Source organism: Physeter macrocephalus, chromosome 18, assembly GCF_002837175.3.
Source record: "Physeter macrocephalus isolate SW-GA chromosome 18, ASM283717v5, whole genome shotgun sequence".
NCBI classification, from domain to species: Eukaryota; Metazoa; Chordata; class Mammalia; order Artiodactyla; family Physeteridae; genus Physeter; species Physeter macrocephalus.
In genome coordinates, this window is record NC_041231.1 from 100,171,036 (window position 1) to 100,179,976 (window position 8,941).

Below are 8,941 nucleotides of genomic sequence, written 5' to 3' on the forward strand. Positions count from 1 at the left end.
CAACTCTCAGAATGGGAGAAAGTATTTGCAAACAAATCAACGGACAAAGGATTAATCTCCAAAATATATAAACAGCTCGTGCAGCTCAACATTAAAAAAACAAACAACCCAATCCAAAAATGGACAGAAGACCTAAATAGACATTTCTCCAAAGAAGACATACAGAGGGCCAAGAGGCACATGAAAAACTGCTCAACATCACTAATTATTAGAGAAATGCAAATCAAAACTACAATGAGGGCTTCCCTGGTGGTGCAGTGGTTAAGAATCTGCCTGCCAATGCAGGGGACATGGGTTCGAGCCCTGATCCAGGAAGATCCCACATGCCGCTGAACAACAAAGCCCGTGTGCTACAACTACTGAGCCTGCTTTCTAGAGCCTGCGAGCCACAACTACGGAGCCCGTGTGCCACAACTACTGAGGCCCGTGCACCTAGAGCCCGTGCTCCGCAACAAGAGAAGCCACTGTGATGAGAAGCCTGTGCACCGCAACGAAGAGTAGCCCCCGCTCGCTGCAACTAGAAGAAAGCCCGCGCGCAGCAACAAAGACCCAATGCAGCCAAAAAAAAAAAAAAAAAAACTACAATGAATATCACCTCACACTGATTAGAACGGGCATGATCAGAAAATCTACAAACAACAAATGCTGGAGAGTGTTTGGAGAAAAGGGAACCCTCTTGCACTGTTGGTGAGAATGTAAACTGATACAGGCACTATGGAGAACAGTATGGAGGTTCCTTTAAAAACTAAAAATAGAATTATCACCTCACACTGATTAGAACGGGCATGATCAGAAAATCTACAAACAACAAATGCTGGAGAGTGTTTGGAGAAAAGGGAACCCTCTTGCACTGTTGGTGAGAATGTAAACTGATACAGGCACTATGGAGAACAGTATGGAGGTTCCTTTAAAAACTAAAAATAGAATTACCATATGATCCAGCAATCCCACTACTGGGCATATACCCAGAGAAAACCATAATTCAAAAAGACACATGCACCCCAATGTTCATTGCAGCACTATTTACAATAGCCAGGTCATGGAAGCAACCTAAATGCCCATCGACAGACAAATGGATAAAGAAGATGTGGTACATATATACAATGGAATATTAGCCATAAAAAGAAATGAAATTGAGTTATTTGTAGGGAGGTGGATGGACCTAGAGTCTGTCATACAGAGTGAAGTAAGTCAGAAAGAGAAAAACAAATATTGTATACTAACGCATTTTTGTGGAATCTAGAAAAATGGTACAGATGAACCGGTTTGCAGGGCAGAAATTGAGACACAGATGTAGAGAACAAACGTATGGACACCAAGTGGGGAAAGATGGGGGGATGGGGAGGGGACATGGTGGGATGAACTGGGAGACTGGGATTGTCCTATATACACTAATATGTATAAAATAGATAACTAATAAGAACCTGCTGTATAAATATATTAAAAATTAGTTAATTTAAATTTAAAAAATGAAGTATATGGGAGGATGTGCATAGGTTATATGCAAACACTATGCCATTTTACGTAAGGGACTTGAGCATTCTCAGATTTTGGTATCCGTGGGAGTCCTGGAGTCAGACCCCAAGGATCCGAAGGACAACTGTATATAATATATGGCCATACTATATGTGTGTCTTATAAATATATATATATATATATATATATATATATATATCTTAACTTTTTATTTGAAATAATTTCAGAGTTACAGAAAAGTTGCTAAAATAGTACAAAGAACTCTCATACTCTCTTTACCCGGGTAAACCAGATTTTAACATTGATCCACATGTGCTTTATCATTCATTCTCTCTTTATATGTAATTATTATTATAATTTATAAATATTAATATAATTTATATAACATTAATATTAATAATGAGTCGGTTACATACATTATTCCTCTTTACCCCTGAATGTACTAGTGTTTGCCTGAGAACAAAGATACCCTCTTATGTAACCACAGTATAGTTATCACATTCAAGAAATTTAACAGTGATGTGATATTGTTATCTAATCTACAGTTCATAAAATATGGCTATAGTGTATCCCAAAAGTCTTAGTGCAGCTTTAAGCTATTTAATGTTTTAATAAAACGAAAAATGTTCTACTCACTGCAGATATCATTCATGAGAATCTTCCTACCGATTTATACTAAAAACAAATCATTTGCTCCATAAATTATTTATTGATCTAGCTATTTTTAGTTTGTTTATCACCTAGCACTGAAAGCTTCTAAATACCTGTTTATAAATCCAGGAAGACATTCTGACAATCCTGCTGGTATCAAGTTGATTTGAAAGATGTGACATTTTATTATAAATGCAATTAATTAATAGGCAGTTAAAAAGGTAAAATATAGGCTTTAAAGTCTTAGCAGGATTTGGGCTTCTGGGGTACACAAGAATGAAAATGTGGACTAGGCATGTTCTTTATGAAAATCACCCCAGTGCCCATAAGGCCAGGAAATGCACAGTTAACAGCCACACCGGAACCCAACAGCAAGAGTCACTAACCAGGGTACAGAACCATCTTGTTCCAATGTTCTTCCTTCTTAAAGGGAAGGGGAAAGTGATGTTTTCCACTGGGAGGGTGTGTGTGTGTGTGTGTGTGTGTGTGTGTGTGTGTGTGTGTGTGTGTGTGTATGTGTGTGGGGGGGTGCGTAAGTATAGCTATAAGTGGGTAGCACAAGAGGAATCTTTGATGGTGTAATAATTCTATATCTTGATTGTGGTGGCAGTTACACAAATTTACACAAGTAATCAAATTACATAGAATTATATGCTCACATTGTATCAATGCTAAATTCCTAGTTTTTATATTGTATTTTAATTAAGTGTGTGTGTGTGTGTGTGTGTGTGTGTGTGTGTGTGTGGTGTTTGTAGTCATTTCATAATAATGTAACACAGAACTGTAGCAATACCACCTACTTACCCTCAGGCACACTGGATCTTACCTCCCTTTCTTCAGAGATGTCTTACCAAGTCAAGGCTTACCCCCAACGATCAATCACTCTCTCTCTTTCTCTCCTCCTCTTTCTCCCCCTCTCCCTCTGTCACCTTTTCCTCCCTCTCCATTGGCTTTTTTCCTTATGACCTGGAACCTACTCAAGTCTTTCCCCGGGAGCCAAGTCCAGGTACACCTCACCTGGAGCAGACTGCAACGGTGGGTGTCGTGCCTGGGGGGAGGTGGAACTGGAACGTGCAGGGTCAGAGACAAGGGACCGAATGGACACCTGAGGAAGGAGCTACCACGTGAGGAGAAAGTGAGGCCTTCAGTCCAGAAGGAGAGAGCCTGGGTTGATGGGAGGAAGTTAAAATTAACTTTATAAAATCCCCCATGTAGAGGTAGTGTACGGAGAGAAACAATACATCAAAGGACATAAATACATTTCTGGCTAGTAATAGCTATTTGCTAAATGTCTTATTGTCTAAAATAATCCCTCACGCATTAACAGTTTACTTTTACTTATTTTCAGTGCCTTGAGCCCGGGTAGTGTCCCGTTAAGAGACATTACAGAGAATTCCCCATCTGGCATTCCTTGCCCCAATTAACTAGCTTTAAAAAGAAGAAAGGGAGAAGCTACAAAGGGAATTTTAGTTTTCCAGCTCTAGGCAAAAACTGCCGGGTTGGGGTCAATTGGTTTCACCTCCCTCTTCTTTGCTTGGGAGGTAACTGGGCAGATTGGGTTTCAAAAAGTCATACTCCCAGAGCCAGTCCAGGTGGCTGCCTCTGTCTGTTGATGACAGCAGACACTAAGGCTAATGAGGAGAATGGAGAGATAAGGGCCTCACCAGCGACCAAATAACGCAACAACTCAAGAAGGAAAAATAGGGTAGCCGCGTGGTTCTCTCCGTTGTGGGCGATCAGGGCGGTGTGGACTCGGGGATCCTGCGAGGCACAAGCAGCGGACCACGCAGCATGCCGGTCACGTTGCTGGAAAGCTACAGGTCAGAATGATCCCCAAGTGCACGGCTTCAGTGAGCACGTCTGCAGCTGTGTTTTATCCCAACAGCACCGTCACTTTACAAGCACTGCACTGTTGAAGCCTGACAACAACCTGAGGTAGCTTTTGAAATCATGTCATACGTGAGGAGACTAAGGTTCCGAGAGATCATGTAACTTTCTCAAGCTCATAAGTGGCAGTAATAGGTGGGAACAGATAGAGGATTCTGACTCAAAAGCCCTCGTTCTTTCCCACTAACATCTAGGAGGCTGACACGATGACGTAAAAGCAGCAGCACTACCCCACACGCACCTTCCGTGAACTTCAGACGGAGGTGCACTTTTCCTTCTCAAAAAGTTTCAGTGGTTTTCCTCTGCCTGTAGGATAAAATTCAGATGTATGTGCCTGGTATCTGGTGTGTGTTTGCGTTTCAGTCTTACCTTCCACTGTCTCCCACTTCAGCCTCACCTGTCCGTAACTCACTTCACATACCCTGATCCCCCCACCTGGGTTTCCGTTGTTCTCCCCCCTGATCTGTCCACGTCCACCCTTTTCCTCTTCATGATGGGCCACCACTTCTGCCTTTAAGAACACCCTTCAACGGGGTTCCCCTGGTGGCGCAGCGGTTGAGAGTCCGCCTGCCAGTGCAGGGGACACGGGTTCGAGCCCTGCTCCGGGAGGATCCCACATGCTGTGGAGCAACTAAGCCCATGCGCCACAACTACTGAGCCTGCGCTCTGGAGCCTGTGAGCCACAACTCCTGAGCCTGCGTGCCACAACTACTGAAGCCCATGCGCCTAGAGCCCGTGCTCCACAACAAGAGAAGCCACCGCAATGAGAAGCTCGCGCACCGCAACAGAGTGGCCTCCGCTCGCCACGACTAGAGAAAGCCCGCACGCAGCAAAGAAGACCCAACGCAGCCAAAAATAAATAAATTAAATTTCTTTTTAAAAAAAGAGAGCTTCTAAAGTAATAAATAAAGTGCCTTCTAAAAAAAAAACAACATCCTTCAAGGCCTGTCCTATTGCCAAGTCATCTGCGAAGCTGCCCCTGAACTTGCCCAGTCCCCAGGGGTCTCTTCCTTTGCTGAAATGCTGTGACGTTTAGCCAGCACCTCTCATTGGACACTTGCCAGATGCAAGCTTGGATTTTATACGAGGGTCCCATTTAATATGACTCACTTGAGCCTGGGCCATGCATAGCAAATGTCATCCAGGGAGCTTGGGCCTGGGAAGTCCCCAAAGGACGTGTAAGTTAGGAAGCGCCTGGCACAGGCCTGCCAAACATGACACCACAGGGCTGGGAAGGTACCGCTATGCAGAGTCCAAGCAAAGGATGAGGAACCAGAGGTCAGCAGACATTGCACGCCAGAGAGGAGCAACACTGGGAATTAAAAGCTCAGGTTAAAACTTAGATATTAAAACCCTGCATCAGATTTAGTGTGATTGAGCCGGAGATCTACCTGGGGATGCCAGGGAGAACTTTTAAAATATGCTTGGAAGTGCTTTCTAGGAGTCCACAGAATCAGCAAGCGAGAGATTTCTCTTATCGTGATAGACATTCTTCAGAGAATTCATGGCAATGAAACAAAGCCAAATAGGGTTCCTAACGCAAAGCTTTTCAAAGTCTTTAACATGCTTGTGTGAATTGTGAATCTCTAAGACAGGGATGTAGAAGACAAGTTTTATCAAACTCACTTGTCCAGCTAATTCTTTTTCTCAAGAGCCTCTCCCAGTGAAGGCTCTTCAGCACACACTTAATACGTGCTATTTACATTTAGTCTGACCCATGTTTCATTGTGGCTTAAAAAACAGATAAGCCTGGGAAGTTTTAAAGAGACTGGGCCTTATTTTACCAAATTTATCATTGTATAAAAAGCCAGGTTTATTGGTAGCTTTGGACAAAAGGATGAGCCCAGACTGGATTAGTAACAGCTAAGATAACCATCGAATTTTTTGAGGTATACGTCATAAAACTGGAACCTCGCCAGATGATTTGATACATTTCTCAGGTTGATATTTTCCAATATTAAAGGTATTAGCTTGATTGTCCTCATTTTAGCTTATGGAAAAAGCCCTGCTTTAGTGACAGAACCTATTTGAAGGGCTTATCTTGTTAACTTTGGGGACCGTTCTTTAGAAAAAAATCTTGTCTACTTGGTCCCTCTTAATTCTCCATCTACTGTGCGTGTAAAGAAACCCTCTGACTCTTGACCACCTCTGCCCCCTTCTGGACATGGTGAGTGAATACAAGGTTTATATCCATTTGAGAAAGAAACGCTTTAAAATATAAAGAGATATTTGCAAAGTGGTACAAATGCCAATGTCAGGCAAAAATTCTTTTAGGGTTACTTGTCAGTTTATCATCTCTGCCTCTTGTCCTTCCATTGTAGATGGGTTGTCATAACGTTGAGCTGGCCTTTGTTTTATATGGGCACTGTTGTAATCTACATTTCTGTTCAAGCTTTTAATAGTTTTCCAATACAGTTTCAGATACCACGAACAGATTCCTGATGTCATGGGTGGATGTGTTTTTTCCTGATCCTGATTCTGAGGTTAATCAGCATGCTGTTCATTTCTTCCATCAGAGCCAGCAAACCTGCTGCTGACATACTGCAGGCCTCGGTCTACAGATGTAAAACACTGCCTCCCATTTCGGTGAGACCAAAATTACACTTTTTTCTTTTGGTGTGTTTTGGATTCAAAATGTCCAGGAAGACGTAAATGTTTTGCTTTGACTTGGCAGCTTTTCCTGTCCAGATAATTGGTGGTATGGATAAACCAGTTAAGGTGACACAAGGGTCTCTGAAAATCATGCTGTTTTATTTATGAAAGAAAATATCTGCTCAGCTAAGCGAAATCTTGGAAAACAATTAAATTTGGTGGCACCTCTACTGATAATGAGCATTCTGTCAACACTGTCATGTAACTCTTATGTATGTCTGAAGACGTCCATCACAAGTAAGATATTTCTGATAGAAGAAAACAGGTTAATGCCCCAATAAGATCTTGTGTGAACACATTTGGGCCTTTCTGCCTCCTTAAGAGTTCAAAACTCTTAAGCCAAAGCATTGTGTCAGGAGAATGAGCCAATCATGGGTTACCCAGGAAGTGATCAGTTTCCACGGGGATCTCTTCAGGCCTCTAGGCTGCTGCGGCCACTTCAGGTCTGCTCTTATTATTGGCATTTTGTCCAAACAGCTGCCCAGTTCTCATGAAAGACCTGTGTTTAACCGGGTAAATTACTTTGATTTTTTTAAAAAAAACAAACCACATTTTTTTCATTTCCTCCAAGTAAGAACAAATTGTGAGGGTAAAATGAGATTATAGATGTGAAAATGGTTTGAGAGTGAAAGTTGAATGCCAACATTATTACAGGGACTACCTTATCAATAATATAGGCCTTACGTGGTTTATCCAGATACTTGTTAAAAAATACAACAGAAGTTATACTTTAGATTTGAAATGTTCATCCCTTCTAATTCACCTTGCAAAAATTCTCCAAGTTAGACAATCTTCAAATAAATCTAAAGATGGATTAAAGCTTAAAACTATAGTAGATGTGGCGAATGTCAAGTTCAAGGTGTCAAACTGGTCCAGGTCTAAAAAAGTTCCAAGGACAACAGACCTATACTGATGTTGTCCCACTGAAAGTTTCAACCTGCATTTAAGAGAAGACAAAAGAAGCTAATCTATTTCCATGTTTATTGCAGAAGGAATTGTCATAGAGAGGTTAAGTCTAACATGAGCTCTCCTGTGCACAAGGGGTCAGAACCAGCGAGAAGACCCAGGCCTGATACCCCCCCACTCAGTCAACATGCACAGGGCCTTCAAAAGTCTGAAGTCTCTCACAATTGTTGTTCCCTCAGCCCTACAATGCCTCCCACCCATCTCCCATCTCTGTACCTTCTCTATTTTCCACATCAAAGACAACACAAGTGTCTTCTTGTAGCACATCCTGGAGTCACCCACCAATACCAACTCCCACAAAAAAATAAGCGAAAGGGACAGGAGAGGTGTCATTTTATGAAAATCTGTTGGGTCCCTTCTCTGGTCTCTTAAGTGCCGTTCTGATTGCTTTAAGACCTGGAGTGCATGTTTGTCTCCGAGGCTGTTACAGACCACGCTGTGTACTGAGACTTGAGCTTTTAAGGTCAGACACTCTGGAGCTGAAGAGACCAACACTTCTCTGTGTTTGAACCATTGGCTGTCTCTGCAGAACAATAAACAAAGCCAAGAAGCCCACTTACAATAGGATCTGAGGTGGTGGATGGCTATGTGCACAGCTGACAGGCGAGTCACGACCATCTTTTATGCTGGATTTATATTGGCTGCTTTGGCTTCTTCATCTTGTACATATTTGGTTTAGAGAATGCAAGGAATTTGCTAGCCGAGCAAGTTTATCCACTCTGTTCTCTAACCAGGCTCTTTTTCACTGAGGTCTGTCTCTGAAAAATTCCCTCAGCCAACTTTGCTGCCAAAGCAGCCCACGGTTCAGTGGAACAGTTTAAACCTGAAACAAATCCTCTCTAAAATCCCAGTGTGCACTGTATGGAAACAGACTTTGAAATAGAGGTACCTGAACTTATCATCAAAACTCACGTGGCAAAGTCCAGAACAACATCATCTTTCTATGTGCACATGACACACGAGAGGAGGAAGCCCACGGGACAGAGTGTTTGCCGAGCACCCAGGAGGTATTATCCTCATTTACTGATGAGAAAACTGAAGATCGCAGAAGTAAAATAACTCGGCCCAAGTTAATATCCTAAGTGGCAGAGCAGGACTTCAAGTCTCATGGTGTAAGACTGATTGTGATACGTTGGTATAGTCCTTTTATCCCAACAAGGTGACCAACTATGCAATTAAAAATCATTAAAGTAGGGCTTCCCTGGTGGCGCAGTGGTTGAGAGTCCGCCTGCCGATGCAGGGGACGCGGGTTCGTGCCCCGGTCCGGGAGGATCCCACGTGCCGCGGAGCGGCTGGGCCCGTGAGCCAT